The following is a 17551-nucleotide window of genomic DNA, read 5'->3' on the forward strand; positions in this document are numbered from 1 at the left end:
TACTTCCCGAGTGTTGGGTAAGTTATCAAAAATTCTTTTATCAAAATAGCAACCTTGTTGCGAATATACAATACACCACAGAGTCGGATCCCTCAGGTTTTGAGCGAGTATTTAAATCCCCTTCGAAAGGAGGATCTTAAATATAAAAATGAGTTTTTGGGATCCGCTCTAACTTTTAAAATCATTTTGAAGACTCGCAAAACATTTTTATGAATGTTTGGAGTGATGCTGATTTAATAAAATAAATCAGTCCCAATATATTAGAAAATATCTGAATATTATTATTTAAATAATATTCTCATAAAGAATAATCTTTATAAAAATAATTGAAGTAGAAGTTTTAAAACTTATACTTGCAATGTATATTAAATAACCAAAGATATACTTATATGAAAGTACTATCTTTATTTGAATAATCAAAAGTGAGTTTGATTATCGACACATTATTCTTTAATAAAATTAAGAATAATAATTAGTAAATAATCAGAGTCATAAGTCCTCGAATGAATATTCAAATAATAATATTCATTAATAAATTAAGCGAAGTCATAAGTCCTCGAATGAATATTCAAAATAATATTCAATAATAAAATAAACGGGGTCATAAGCCCTCGAATGAATATTCAAAATAATTTTCATTAATAAAATAAGGTTATCGAATAAACCTTATTTGATTCATAGTTTTAAAAACTATTCATATATATATATATATAAATATATATATATTATACTCGGGAGCATCGACTCCCGGTTTTAGAAAAGTGTTCACCATTGTGTCCCCTATACTAAGGGTATACGCAAATACCGCTTATCTTTAGCATAGGTATTATCAACTGAATCAACAGATATATGTATCAAGAATATGAAACAGGCATGCATATATACCATATCACATGCTACAATATATCGCAAGAATTTGCTAATTAACCATTATGCATCTATCACAAGAAAATGCATATACAAATGTATACATCACAACAACAGTATAACGGATAGAAAACTTGCCTGAGTGCTCCCGGATAGATTTAAGCTTAGAGTGGGTCCGATAACCTATGAACAACAACATAAGTTGGAATTAGACCCCAGTCGCTTAAGAAACTAGACTTTAACCAATTGAACCCTAACATTTGCTTATGGTCACTCCTACGCTTGACGAATCACCTAAGTCGTTCGACTACCCTCGGCTCCACCTTTTTTAATAAATTAACCATTAAGAGTTTTAAGGCAATTCTTTTGCGAGTACCTTACCAACTGCCTAATCCACCTAACATAATTGTTTCATACCCCAATTAGTCATTTAAAGTCCTTAACCAAGGTTTCAAATTAAGGCGAGGGGTAATGGTTCGGTCACGAAACGCCGTTACTTAAAACAGTCGTTTCTCCTAAACCGTACATCGGATTCAAACGAACCACATATCAAAACGAAGCTCGTAACATGTACTATCTAACCATGGCAACGGTAAAAACCTAACAGTGAGTTCAAGGGTTCTGATGTTAAGAACAAAAACAGTCTACGGTAAATCGGGAATTACGACGGCTATGTTTACGCGATTACCCAAATTTATACCACTCCAAATCAACCCATAATCAACCCACAATCAACATCACAACCCAACTCCATCCATACTTCACCATAACAGCCCCAACAACTCAACATTATCAATTTATACTATTCTCAAACATGAATTTAAACTATACTTAAGTTCATTAATCAATACTCCAAGAATTACAACTCCAAAACATTACAACACCAACTATCCTCTACATTCACAACAAACAAGCCTCTCATAAACTATAACAACATAACTAAACCTAATACTCAAGTAAAGTTAGGGTTTGGAGGGGTTATACCTTCCTTGGAGAGTGGAGAATCAAGTAACTAGCTTGGAATCACCCTTAAAAGTCCTTATCCAAGCTTAATCTAAACAAAAACTCAAGAACAAAAATTTTAGTTCTTGAAAAACACTATTCACCATCTTCTTACATGATTTTTAGGAAGAGATTGTGAAGGAATTTGGAGCTTAGATTCATAGGATAACTATATCTAAGTACAAGGAACCTTGGATAATTACCTCACGATTTAACAATGCTTGGAGCTTGAATTTGGATTTTCTTATCCTTGAAAATGAAGGAAAGCCGAGAGCTTGATGAAGAAAATGGAGTGTTTTATGTTTTTTTGATTTGTTTGCTTGGTTGCTAGCTTTTGTTTTTGATTAATTACCTTTTTACCCATGAAAAATTGTGTGGTTATTAATCAACCACACCTCCTTCCCTTATGTCATGCTTATGTCACATTTCCTATGTCATCTTGTTACACTTGTCTTCCTCTTGTTGGTGTGATGACATCATCATCCACTAACCCCTTGATTAACTCCTAATTACTTGGCTAATGACCGCTGATCTGTTATGCGGTTAACTTTCGTTTTCGTTTATTGTTTGAGGGATCATACCTGGGATCTTATTACTTAGGTTTCCTTAACCTCTCTCAATACATTCTATTCCTTTTATAATCCTCTCTTATAATCCTTGAATTTAAATCTTTTTTATTCTGTTACCTTATACCCAGTTCTTTCTATATCTGGTAGATTTTCAGGAAAAATCAAAGTGTTCGAATTTGGATTCTGACGATCTTTACATACACTTATATCCCATATAAAGTACTAATAAGATCTCAAAATAACAATAGAAGAACCCCTACATAGTGTGGTATGAAAAGTTTTCTTATTTCGCATACTCAGCAAAAGCACTATTCATAAGGGTTTCAAAAATTCCAAAAATTGGGGTTATTACAGTCTCCCCTCCTTAAAAGGATTCTGTCCCGGAATCAGATAGAAAATGAATAGGGATACTTTCTTAGCATTGCACTTTCTAACTCTCAAGTAAATTTTTCCATATTGTGGTTCTTCCATCAAACTCTGAATAGTTTGATAACCCTTCTCCTAAGCACTTGTTCCTTTTTCAATCTATAACCCTTCCTGGTTGCTCCATATAGGTTACGTCTGGTTTTATATCTATACGCTCATATGCCCCTATTTATCTGGCATCCGAATTACACTTCCTTAACATTGATACGTGGAACACGTTATGACTTGCTACATGTTCGGGGGTAGGGCTAGCTCATATGCTTACTTCCCAATACGTTTTAATACCTCAAAGGGTCCAACAATTCGTGAACTTAAAATTTCCTTTCTTTCCAACCCTCATCAATTCCTTTTTAAGGGAATATTTTTACAATACAAGGTTCCCTCTTTCATACTCTTTGTCCTTTCATTTGTCAAATCAGCATACTTCTTATGTCCATCTTGGGCTACTCCCAGCCGTCCTCTGATTAGATCTATTATATTCTTGGTCCTTTGGACCACTGCTGGTTCGAGCATCTTGCGCTCTACAACTTCATCCTAATATAAGGGAGATCGACATTGTCTTCCCTCAAAGATCTCATAAGACGACATCTCGATACCTGACATATGATCTATTATCGTGAGAAAACTCATCCGCGTTAAGTGATCATTCCAAATTCTTCCAAGTCTATTGCACAGACTCTTATTATAGCTTTTAGCATTAGAGCTTTTGCTTCTGAATACCCATTCATTTCCAGTTCGTAATCGCTACTACCTTCCGTTCCTAATATTATACTGGTTACACCTTTGCTCGTTAGCATTCTATAACCTTTTAATAATCGCGTCAACCTTAGTATCACGAACGCGTTAGAATCGGAATACCACCATACTTGGTACCACTTCCTCTCTAGCTGCCTCCATCTTCGAAAGCTTGGTCCTTCATATAGAAGTAAAAGAATTTATTGAGAGATCACTATGATCATGAACACTTGTTATATCGCATAGTTAGTACAGAAGGTGGCCAGCCTTTAGTACTTGACAAGCAATTAAACAATAGATGGTATCCTACTAGGCTTCTATCACACAGATAGATAGTCATTCGGTAATACGTCCCCTTCTGGAAGGGTTGTTCTTCTCAGCTTATATGAAATGAAAAGGAGATAAAAGAACGAATTGAAGAGAATTGTATATATATAAAATATACTGCCACAAAATACCTGGCTTGGAATCTACCTCTGAATTATAGAGGTTTGTCATAGGAGAACAAAACATATACGTATATCTATCAACATCAAGTATTATAGCATCGTATTTCACATGCCTAAATATTTTTTCTATTCCGTCCATCATTCTATGGACCCATGCTCTTCCTCGAGCTTATACACAATCACCTTTGAAACTCCCTCGACATGGAAAATCGAATCTGGGATCTCATTCTAGACATCATCGTTACTAGAATGCTATGCTTGCACCGCAACCTTCCTCGTATAGTAATACGACTCTCTATTGATAAGAAGGAATAAGTATTCCATAGGTAAATAATCGACCTAGTTTTTTTTTATCAAAGATAACTTATACGTCAACACGACCCGATTAGTGGTACTCAATCACAACATCCATTCCAATACAACTCTCACGGTTGTAATCAGCTCATTACTCGCAGAATCATTGCTGCATTACTATGGTCCACCACTGACCTACTGTCGTCATTCACTTTCCATGAAATCTTAATATCTAACCATACGGAGTCCATACATGTCGTATAGAATTCTTCTAAGGAGTTAACATAATTACCATTCATAATTCATGAAGAACACTCCAAATTCTGACGTACTTTCATGACATGAAGCAGATAAAATTGCAGAAGAGTTTCAATCAAAGCAATGATAGCAGGTTAATACCATTCTTAATCATATTCCTTTACTGGGAGACATGAAGCTCAAAGGTTCATTTAGTCCTTTCGTAACAAGCTCCTGACTTATCTTAAGATAGGACCTTCTAAGATAGAAAGCCCGTTCACGGCGATTACATGAATTAAATCTTTACCAAACTACTATTACGGTTGAGTACCGTACAGTCATCAGAAGGAATGTCAATCTTTCACACCATAATACAACCTTCACAGAATTAACGATTATCACTGTATTCCTCTAGCACGAGCGCCGATAATTGTCCTCTTACACTTAAAGTGTTGGCCACCTCTTTGGCCTTTCCTGATAGTAAAATTTCCTTACAATCAATGTCATTTTAACCACCTCCAACTAAATTTTCTACCTCATTTCAATCACTGCTTATGTGAAAATGCGTCTCTTAAGTCCTGGTGAGAAAAAAAATCACCATTTTTCTATAAGTCATTGCCTTAGTCTTTAGATGTGAACATTGCCACGACTGACTCTCGATCATACTTAGGACGTCTCTTATCTTGGGTCCTTCTTGTTTTCACCATTCTTGACCTTCGTTGGGTTCAATCTATACTTTCTCATGGTTTAACATGTGCCCCACTTGGCATTATTTTTATTACGTCATATTTCCTTTATCAAAATTTCTATTCTTGAGAATTTTGAATATTACCTTTCTCCTTGTAAAACCTCTAAGGTTATCCTTGAATCGTTCCTCCTGTATTCCCTAGATACAGGGCATATCAAAATACCCTATACTAATACTAGAACCATTGTCTATATGTTTCTGAAAAAATTTCTCCACTGATACTTAAAGGTTGTTATTACCTTAATCTTTTCCAATTCATACTGTCAAAACTCATACTATCCCTATTAAGGGTGAAATGCCAACTTTTATGCATTCCCCTAGGATTCATTTTAAGTTACCGATATTCTATCTTTAATTCCACCTTTAAAAAGGTACATGCATCCTTTCATGGATAAATCAAGTCATATATCCCTGATAAGGGTGCCTTATTCAATCCTTCCCACCTCGATAGTATATGCCTAATTTCACAATAACATCTGTATTCAAAATGAGGTCAATCAATATGGCCTCCAAAAGATAACTACGGTTATCTACTTTTCTTGCTTGATTTGGTAACGATAACAAGGATGTTCTGGAAGATATTGGTCGTGTTCAATGTGAACTTCTTCTTAATAATTCCGTATTTACTTTTGTTGTTTATTTCAACAGTCATCTCAATGTTGGGATATCTCTCATTCCTGGCGTCTCCCTTTCTGGGTATCAAGCCACCGGTCTTACACTTCACATTCTTGAAGGTCACTTCCTTCATCCAATTTTCCTAATTTCTTACTTCCTTGTCTCCTCAGTCTATCCGCGTCTCATTATTTATCCTTCGAACTATCTCAAGGTTTCCTTGAATCCTCCCAACTTACAGGGGATAAAATATATGTATCTCTTATTCCTTCAATCATCAACTTTAGCTCATAGTGAATCATCCTCATCCTGACGATCACATACTTTTCTATTTCTGTTACTATGATTCTTTAGGGTTTCCTCATACCCAACTCCCTTATCATTCCTCAAACTCTATTGCCTTTATATTTCTTTCCACTTCAGTTTCTTTTTATTTTTCTTTCTCTTACAATCATTTCATGAACCCACTAATTATTTACTTCAAACATCACGTCGTTCTGGGATTCTCGTCCTCCGAACGAATCTTTACAACTTTTACAATCTTAGATTCATAATTCATCATACTCGTCTGCCTTTGTTCTGGCTCTAAAGCTTTTACACTATCTCCATAACCTTGGAAATTACTTTCCCGAAAACAATTGACTGAACTTTAATCAGTTTATTATAATCTCTTGTTCCGTTCCTTCTTTGGCTTTTCACCAGCGGGTGGCCTCTCTCTTAGGAGGGTAAGTGACAAAAACAGTCTTTTGTGATTCATCAATCATTTAGAATCTCAAATGATTCCTATATTTCCTTTAGCCAGACTCTTGCCTCGACTGGGTCAACCTGTTCCTTGGAACTCTGAGAGCTTAGCGACTTAAAGGTCATGAAAGAATTTCCTACCGCATTGTTTCCTCAAGGTGGTGGTTGGGGATAATAGTCTAAGTTCTTTTTAGACAGATCCATGAATTGCCTTATAGGAGTACCATCTCGGGTCTCCTTTCCTTAGTCGACTTTCTGTTTCCTTAGTATGAAATGTTTCATCCTTCTCCCATACTTGGGGTTATCTTATACGTTAAAATCCTCATTTTCCACTCCATTATGTTATGGGTTCCTTCTATCTTGATGGCGACCTCCCTGACTATCACGTTCAGGGTTCTCTCTAAATCTTATTTCTCAAACTAGCTTTTATCTAAGATTTCATCTTTAAGCTCTTGAACATTTGGAACCCAAATTCTGTAGGAATACCTCATTATTCCCTTATCATCTTTCTCGGTATTAATCTTTTATCTAATTGTTGGCTCTCTGCCTTCATTCATCACTTTTTTCGGCATAATATGTTCTTTTCCGATAATTCGGACTGTATTGCAATCTCAAACATCTTTTCAGTACCGGCTCCGGTTACCTTCACTTCTATTTCCATTTTCTCAAAATCTCTCATAAACTCTCCCAAAGAAATTATCATCTTGAGTTTCTCCTTTTTACGAAGGGCATCAGCCACCACATTGGCTTTCCCCGAATGATAAAGAATCTCCCAATCAATATTCTTGATTAGCTCTAACCGCCTCCTCTGGCGTATGTTGAGCTCTTTCTACGTGAAAATGCACTAGAGCACTTATGGCTTAGGTAAATCTCGCACTTCTCTCCATACAAGTAGTGCCTCCAATCTTTAGGGCAAAACTATTGCCACGAGCCCAAGCTCATGGGTGAGGATATTGAATTTTATATTCCCTTAATTGTCTTGACGCGTACACGATTACCTTGATGTGCTATATAAGAAGCACCTTAATTCCTTATGCGAAGCGTCACTACAAATCACAAAATCTTCTTTTCCATCCGGTAATGCCACCATAGGGGCCGTCACCAATCTTTGCTTCAGTTCTTAAAAGCTGTTCTCGCATTTCTCTATCCATTCGAACTTCTCAGTCTTACAAGTAAGCCGCGTTAAAGGGGCTACTATCTTTACAAACTTGAACGAACCTCTGGTAGCGACCGGCCAATCCTACCTCTGGTAGTTGCCCTAACCATGGTTATCAATTCCTCAGTGGTCCTTTATTCATTCTTGTCAGGATCCTTCACAGGATCCTTCTCAGCGATAATCCCTTCTAGGACAACATCCTCAACCGCTACATCCTCAATATGAACATCATCCGGTCCCGTGTTAGGACGCTCTATCGGGTCCACAATCTGATCTCCAATAACTAATAAAATATCATCGCGTTGTTGCTCCTCAACCTCAGGGTTCGGAGTCCCGCTACCATATACGGTAACGAACTACGCTCCTATCACGATATTTATAAGGGTTCCCATAAGGGTTTTAACTGTCAGTACTACGTTAGGTAGTCCGACTATGAACTTGGCAAGAGTTCTTATTATCTTAGTGAGCTTATTATCTTAACGTCACATCATCTCTGAGGTTTATAATGCGTCGCTCTGATACCATTTCTATAACACCCCCAAATCCGGGGTCAGGGATCCGGGTTGTCACGAGTTCCATTTCCCTTAATAACACCCAATCTTAATAAACAATCAACTACTATGTACTGTGACCCCACAATAAACACACACACCACAAGTTATAGTCTCAGAGATGAATATCCAAAAATAACACGTGTCATTTTATTCCAAAATTATATGCCATTACACCTTAAAAGGGTTTCTGAATAAATTTACATTTCTTTGCCATTATTACAATCGATAAAGATACATAAGTCTGGTACATAAAAAGTTGAAAGCCTAGCCTATTGGTAGTTCCTACCTCAGCTACAGCGACATCAACGCCTATAGGAAACTGCAGAAAATTTCCTATCCGCTCGCGAATTGGGAGTTTGGTCATGTTCATATTGTCTATCTGATGTTGTGTGATGAAAGAAGAAAGCAAGGGTGAGCAACAAGCCCACCGAAATAATATGTATAATAATTAACAATATATGAGCATTGTCATAGTACTCATGAAAGTCTTGATCAAGAAGAAATGAACCAAGCTGATATCTTAATGCGATGAAGTCGCAAAATATTCAGTATATATACATATATACTTTTCAAAATCTTGGAAGTCCTCTTCCATGTATAATACACACAGAGTTCCAGTGTATAACTGTATAAAAATATCATTACAAGGTGATCTCATATATCTAACCTTGTCTCAACATTTTTCTGAAACCTTTGTCATTCATAAGACAATCATTAACTAGATATAAGTTTAAAAGATGAAGTTACAAGATACTCCAATATACTTATATCTTTTCTGAATACTACTTGAACTACCACCGTTCAATGTATAAATAGTTCATCCCATAGATTAAACTACAAGACAAAACTTGTATAGAATCAATCTTTAAAATATCATCAAAATAAAATGAAGTTATGAGATACTTCATTTGATGCAAACATCATTTTGAAAACTTGACCCTGCCAACACTCAACAATCTCCCAACCATAGCCTTTCTATCAAAGTGCTCTGGGTAGTGTTGCAGAAATATCCAATTGGATGATGAACTCATTACGGGAGTTTGTCGCGCCAGGAAGACCACTTACGATGATCAGTCGCAGTAGTACAACCCCACCATTTTCTACATGTAGAGGAGAACCTGTCGGATTTACTTGTCAACCGAACACTGGACTCTTAAGGAATGGACCGTCTTAGCGGAACTTCCGGGCCATTTGGGCCAATATAATAAGGCTGGGCCGGCGCCACTCGACCACTTACACCGCTCCTAGTTCAGATGAAATCCATGACTCTGAAACGTAAAGCTCGTTCCCCCTTTCCCCAAGTAGAAACTTGTTGATACGACTCCACCAAGAAGACGTATCTAGTTGGAAAAGAGAACTCACCGATATTTCCCAGGCGATGCCTGTTAATGGATTAACTTGTTCCAAGAATTTTACTTCCCGAGTGTTGGGTAAGTAATCAAAAATTCTTTTATCAAAATAGCAAACTTGTTGCGAATATACAATACACCACAGAGCCGGATCCCTCAGGTTTTGAGCGAGTATTTAAATCCCCTTCGAAAGGAGGATCTTAAATATAAAAATGAGTTTTTGGGATCCGCTCTAACTTTTAAAATCATTTTGAAGACTCGCAAAATATTTTTAAGAATGTTTGGAGTGATGCTGATTTAATAAAATAAATCAGTCCCAATATATTAGAAAATATCTGAATATTATTATTTAAATAATATTCTCACAAAGAATAATCTTTATAAAAATAATTGAAGTAGAAGTTTTAAAACTTATACTTGCAATGTATATTAAATAACCAAAGATATACTTATATGAAAGTACTATCTTTATTTGAATAATCAAAAGTGAGTTTGATTATCGACACATTATTCTTTAATAAAATTAAGAATAATAATTAGTAAATAATCAGAGTCATAAGTCCTCGAATGAATATTCAAATAATAATATTCATTAATAAATTAAGCGGAGTCATAAGTCCTCGAATGAATATTCAAAATAATATTCAATAATAAAATAAACGGGGTCATAAGCCCTCAAATGAATATTCAAAATAATATTCATTAATAAAATAAGGTTATCGAATAAACCTTATTTGATTCATAGTTTTAAAAACTATTCATATATATATATAAATATAAATATATATATATATATTATACTCGGGAGCATCGACTCCCGGTTTTAGAAAAGTGTTCACCTTTGTGTCCCCTATACTAAGGGTATACGCAAATACCGCTTATCTTTAGCATATGTATTATCAACTGAATCAACAGATATATGTATCAAGAATACGAAACAGGCATGCATATATACCATATCACATGCTACAATATATCGCAAGAATTTGCTAAATAACCATTATGCATCTATCACAAGATAATGCATATACAAATGTATACATCACAACAACAGTATAACGGATAGAAAACTTGCCTGAGTGCTCCCGAATAGATTTAAGCTTAGAGTGGGTCCGATAACCTATGAACAACAACATAAGTTGGAATTAGACCCCAGTCGCTTAAGAAACTAGACTTTAACCAATTGAACCCTAACGTTTGCTTATGGTCACTCCTACGCTTAACGAATCACCTAAGTCGTTCGAGTACCCTCAGCTCCACCATTTTTAATAAATTAACCATTAAGAGTTTTAAGGCGATTCTTTTGCGAGTACCTTACCAACTGCCTAATCCACCTAACATAATTGTTTCATACCCCAATTAGTCATTTAAAGTCCTTAACCAAGGTTTCAAAGTAAGGCGAGGGGTAATGGTTCGGTCACGAAACGCCGTTACTTAAAACGGTCGTTTCTCCTAAACCGTACATCGGATTCAAACGAACCACATATCAAAACGAAGCTCGTAACATGAATTATCTAACCATGGCAATGGTAAAAAACTAACAGTGAGTTCAAGGGTTCTGATGTTAAGAATAAAAACAGTCTACGGTAAATCGGGCATTACGACGGCTATGTTTACGCGATTACCCAAATTTATACCACTCCAAATCAACCCATAATCAACCCACAATCAACATCACAACCCAAATCCATCCATACTTCACCATAACAGCCCAAACAACTCAACATTATCAATTTATACTATTCTCAAACATGAATTTAAACTATACTTAAGTTCATTAATCAATACTCCAAGAATTACAACTCCAAAACATTACAACACCAACTATCCTCTACATTCACAACAAACAAGCCTCTCATGAACTATAACAACATAACTAAACCTAATACTCAAGTAAAGTTAGGGTTTGGAGGGGTTATACCTTCCTTGGAGAGTGGAGAATCAAGTAACTAGCTTGGAATCACCCTTAAAAGTCCTTATCCAAGCTTAATCTAAACAAAAACTCAAGAACAAAAATTTTAGTTCTTGAAAAACACTATTCACCATGTTCTTAGGAAGAGATTGTGAAGGAATTTGGAGATTAGATTCATAGGATAACTATATCTAAGTACAAGGAACCTTGGATAATTACCTCACGATTTAACAATGCTTGGAGCTTGAATTTAGATTTTCTTATCCTTGAAAATGAAGGAAAGCCGAGAGCTTGATGAAGAAAATGGAGTGTTTTGTGTTTTTTTGATTTGTTTGCTTGGTTGCTAGCTTTTGTTTTTGATTAATTACCTTTTTACCCATGAAAATTTGTGTGGTTATTAATCAACCACACCTCCTTCCCTTATGTCATGCTTATGTCACCTTTCCTATGTCATCTTGTTATACTTGTCTTCCTCTTGTTGGTGTGATGACATCATCATCCACTAACCCCTTGATTAACTCCTAATTACTTGGCTAATGACCGCTGATCTGTTATGCGGTTAACTTTCGTTTTCGTTTATCGTTTGAGGGATCATACCCGGGATCTTATTACTTAGGTTTCCTTAACCTTTCTCAATACATTATATTCCTTTTATAATCCTCTCTTATAATCCTTGAATTTAAATCCTTTTTATTCTGTTACCTTATACTCAGTTCTTTCTGTATCTGGTAGATTTTCGGGAAAAATCAAAGTGTTCGAATTTGGATTCTGATGATTTTTACATACACTTATATCCCATATAAAGTACTAATAAGATCTCAGAATAATAATAGAAGAACCCCTACATAGTGTGGTATGCAAAGTTTTCTTATTTCGCATACTCAGCAAAAGCACTATTCATAAGGGTTTCAAAAATTCCAAAAATTGGGGTTATTACAACTTAGTTGTTTTCTGGGACATCAAGTCAGGCAAAATGAAGAAGGTACTTTTATCTGTCAATCCAAGTACACCATAAATTTACTCAAGAAATTTGGAATGCAAGACAGTTCAACTGCATCCACTCCCATGGCCACTCCAACCAAGTTAGATAAAGATACTGGTTCATCAGTAGATATTACTAACTACAGAGGTATGATTGGCTCTTTACTCTATTTAACTGCAAGTAGACCTGATATCATGTATGCTACCTGTCTTTGTGCAAGATTTCAGGCTGATCCAAGAGAACTTCATTTAATAGATGTGAAAAGAATTTTCAAGTACCTCAAGGGTACAGATGATCTAGGATTTTGGTATCCTAAAGAATCAAAGTTTAAGCTAATAGGTTACTCAGATGCAGATTTTGCAGGATGCAAAATAGACAGGAAAAGCACAAGTGGAAGATGCCAATTTCTTGGAGGCAGATTAGTTTCTTGGTTTAGCAAGAAACATAAATCAATTTCCACATCAACTGCAGAAGCATAATATATTGCTGCAGGAAGTTGTTGTGCACAGATTCTTTGGATGAAGATTTAGTTACTGGGTTATGGGTTAGAATTTTCTAAAATACCTATTTACTGTGATAATCAAAGTGTTATTGCTATGACTGGTAATCCAGTTCAACACTCAATGATAAAGCACATCAACATTAGGTACCATTTCATAAGGGAACATGTGATGGAAGGTACAATGGAATTGCATTTTGTTCCAACAGATCAACAACTAGAAGATATCTTCACAAAACCACTATGTGAAGCTACTTTTACAAGACTGGTAAATGAACTTGGAATGGTTTCAGGTTCTTTTTCTAAATTTGCTTAGTTTTTGTTCTCATGCATCAGACTTTATGATCAGTGTTTACAGATTATCTTATCTTTATGTAATCTGTTCTTAAATTAAAATATATTAAATGCTGATTATTATCAGATGTGGATCTATATACTCTGATAGTGATTTGAATGTTCTGTGACTATTCAATCTAATGAGAATTACTGTGCTAGATGCTGACCTAGTAGTCTTTAACATACTAAAAATCCCATGTCTGAATTAGTTATTTATGTGGAAATTCATTAACACAAGCAAATTCTGATATTGAGTTTAGTCAAATTTACTTTGTGTATCTTATTACTAAGTCACAAACTAGATTCTTGTTTCTTATCTGTCAAATTCTGATGTCAGTAAATCTTAAGGATGAACTAAATGCTGATAAGCCTCACTTATCTGAAGAAAAGAAAAGAAAAGAAAATATGTGGAAGGAAAGACCCAAGTGCATTGCTGGTATTAAGTTATATGCATTAGAAAATCAAATAAATTTTTCTTGGTGACTTTTCACATTCTCTGATTACTGGAGAAATACTCTGATAATAGCATAAATTCTGATAAGCAGTTGTGACTCATTTACACTGAGGAGCCACTGTGAAAAAGAATTCTAAAAGATGCATAAAATGAGCACAAACAGTTGAGGTGGTCTCATGCACAAATTTATCCTATAGTAGACTTCATTATTAATGATAGATTTTAAGCACTTTTCTTAGTTATGCCTTATTTCTAAGATGTACTGAAGTTTTTTAGACTTTAATCTTTATCTGATATTTTGCTAATACACACACTATCACTCCATATGAATGATGAAAATTACTGTGGTGATCAAGTTATTTCAGATAAACAGTTAAGTGTCATTTGCATAAATTCTGAGGACAAGTTCTGATGGAAGTTCTGATTATTAAACTCTGAAGAAACAAGACAATATTTGTATGAAGAATCACATATACAAACATTCACTTTTTGAGTACAGAAGCCATGTTCTGATGACTGTTAAAATCTGATAATAGTCAAGTTCTGATGTTAAATCCTGATGGAAACTCTGATGCTTACGTGGAATTATTTATTTACTTGACTTATTTGTGGTAAATACTGTAACGATCATATTTAATCAGAATATAATTAGATGAGATAAAAACATTCATAATCATTTGGGTTAGTGGTAAACGTGTTTGTCTTGAAAAACTGCATGTGCACGTTAATTATTGCTTATTTCTTGTGCCCACTAACTCTGCTTTAACTATTTACTGGCTGACAGGTGTACAAGTGTCAGTTTTACTTCTAAAAGGGACTGTTGAGTGGAAAGAGTATATATATGGGAGTTAAAAGATTTTCTAATCTTTTACCTACTTTTCTATTCTTAATCTCTCTTATTCTCTTTCTCTCTAATATTCTTTGAAGCCTGTTAATCTTTACTTCATCTACTTGAACTGTATTTCATGATGAATGTTTTGATTAAAATTGTGGTTACTAATAATTTGTGATGATTTGACAAACAAATATTGAATTTGAATCGACATATCCTGACCTACACTTGAGAAAGTAGAATCAATTGAGAAAATTCAAGAGAAGCAACATGCCCAAATCTCTGAGGTCGTGGCTAATCAAGCTTCTCAACAGGCTCAATTGGATGAGATCCAATCTTCAATTGAACTTCTCTCTCTCCTACTATCAGATGATGCCAAAAAGGGGGAGAAGATAGTTAAGTCCAAATGCTCTAATGATCAAATACTGAAGAAGAAAGATGGTGAAGCTGATGACCAGTGAAACCCTAGCAAGGGTAGAGGTCAAGTTTAAAGTAAAGGGTAGAGCAGCAAAGTTTCTTCTAGGAAACTAATTACTGAAGTAAGCAAATCTTCTATTCCAAAGAAGACAAGTTCTGAAGCTGCTCAAACTCAAAATCTGACAGCAAGTACTAAAACTTAAAATCTGATATCAAGTTCTGATGAGCAAAGTCTGATGATAAAGCTTGATATTCTGATACAAGGTGGAAGTCAAGATTCTCAAAGATTTATGCAAACTCTGAAGCTCAAGGGGAAGCAGACTACTGTCTACTACAAGGATCCCAAGATTCAGACACTTGATGAGGAAATTGCTAGAAGATTATTTCTGAAGCATAATCCAGGAATAGATTTGGAAAATCTCAAGGAGGAAGAAGCTAGATTTAAAGCTGAAAAGAAAAATCTAAAGCCAAAAGCTTCTGTTGCAAAGAAACCTCCAAGGCCTAAGGTAAAAGGCATTATGATTAAGGATGAGTCACATACTGAGGCATCAAAGCCAAAAACAAGATCACAATCTGAGATTGATCCCAAAGACAAATGGAAAGGAAAAGTTGATGAACCAACCAAGCTACTAGAGATGAAAATTCCTCAAATTCTGATTAAGCCAGTGTGCAAAATGGTTCAAGTTACTGATGATATTCTTACTGAAGATGAAGATGTTCAAACTCTGAAAAGAAAGAAGATTTCTGAAGAATCAAAGACAACCTCTGACAAGGCTCAAGTTGTTCAGAGTAAAGAACAACAAACTATAACTGAAACAACAAGTTCTGATAAAGTTATCAAGTCAACCTTTGACAGTGCTCAAGTTGATTTAGACAAGATGGAAGTAGCTGATAAAAAGAAACTTCTATGGAAAATTGTCAAACCATCAGATCCAAAGAAAAGCCAATTGCTGTCTACTTTCATGACTATTGGGTTAAATGCTAGAGAACCAAGAGACAGGGCCGGACTAGGTTCTGATGAAGCAAAGATCAAAACAGGAGTTGAAGTTGCTACTAGAGATCCATTTCTATTGACTGACAGACCTCTTGAAGATGTTACACAGAAACACCTTGATAAGGTTATCTTTGTTCAAGTGGTACTGGATGCTCATGACAAGCACAATGTCGAGGAAAATCTGATTCTATTTCTTGAAGATGGAAGGACATATCAGATGTCAGAATCAGATGAGCTGAACAAATTACTGAAAGAACTTCAATTCTTTCATTACTTTTTAGAGGTAAAGTCTGATATTACCAGGAGATGGTCAAACTTCATATTGAAGACCATCAGAGATAAAGCAAGAATTTTTGGTTAAAGAGTTACAAAATTCATTCTTAGTATTGTTGAAAATAATGGAAGTGAAACTCCAATGAAGAAGGATTCTGCCAAGCTTGAAGTGTTACTGAATGAGAAATGTCTATGCTACAATGAAGATTCTTCTCATCTTAAGGTAATAAGACTGAATGATGGTTTATAAAGAAACCATATCTCTGCTTTAAGGACTGCAATCTATCAGATTGGAAGTGAGAATGAAGAGATGAAGCAAGTCAAGACTACACTCTCTCAAGTCCTGAGGATTAAAGAAGAAAAGCTGATATCAAGCTTTGTCAAGAATCATTATGGATTCAGATTGACTCAGTGAGATTGGTAAAAGCTACAAGGCCTGTAAGTTGTAGTTAGTTATCTAGTTAAACTCTTATTTGCATTTATACTTAAATGTTTTTGACATCATCAAATCTATTAACTTGTATATTTTGCTTAACTTACAAGTTGGGGGAGATTGTTAGATATATTTGAGATGTCATGTCTAATATGATTCATGTTTAGTTTTCAGATCTTAACAAACATGACATATAAGGACTTACTGAGTCCTTTGACTTACTGGAAGTCAGAACTTAATATCAGAACTTAAGGTCATATCAGAACTTAAGTGCGGGAAGATTTCATATAAGGAAGGAAGCTGATTTACAGTAGAAGATCAAGACTAAAATAAAAGAAGATATGCATGGAAAGAGTTAGAAGACTGGAAGACTTGTAGAAGATATCTGATTGATATATTTTAGTAGACAGAATTATATTCCATATCAATTAGAAGTTATCTTGTAATTGTGTAATATATAAACACAGACTTAGGGTTTACACTATATGTGTTATCTTTATGGAGAAGATTATACATTGTAACCTAGCAGCTCAAAGTGATATTTGTTCATCACTGAGAGAGAACAACAGTTCATATTGTAACAGAGTTTATTCAATATACTTGATCTTTGTTACATACTTGTGTTAAATCAATTTGATTGTATTAACACTATATTTAACCCCCTTCTACAGTGTTGTGTG

Source organism: Apium graveolens, chromosome 5 (genome assembly GCF_009905375.1).
Source record: "Apium graveolens cultivar Ventura chromosome 5, ASM990537v1, whole genome shotgun sequence".
NCBI classification, from domain to species: domain Eukaryota; kingdom Viridiplantae; phylum Streptophyta; class Magnoliopsida; order Apiales; family Apiaceae; genus Apium; species Apium graveolens.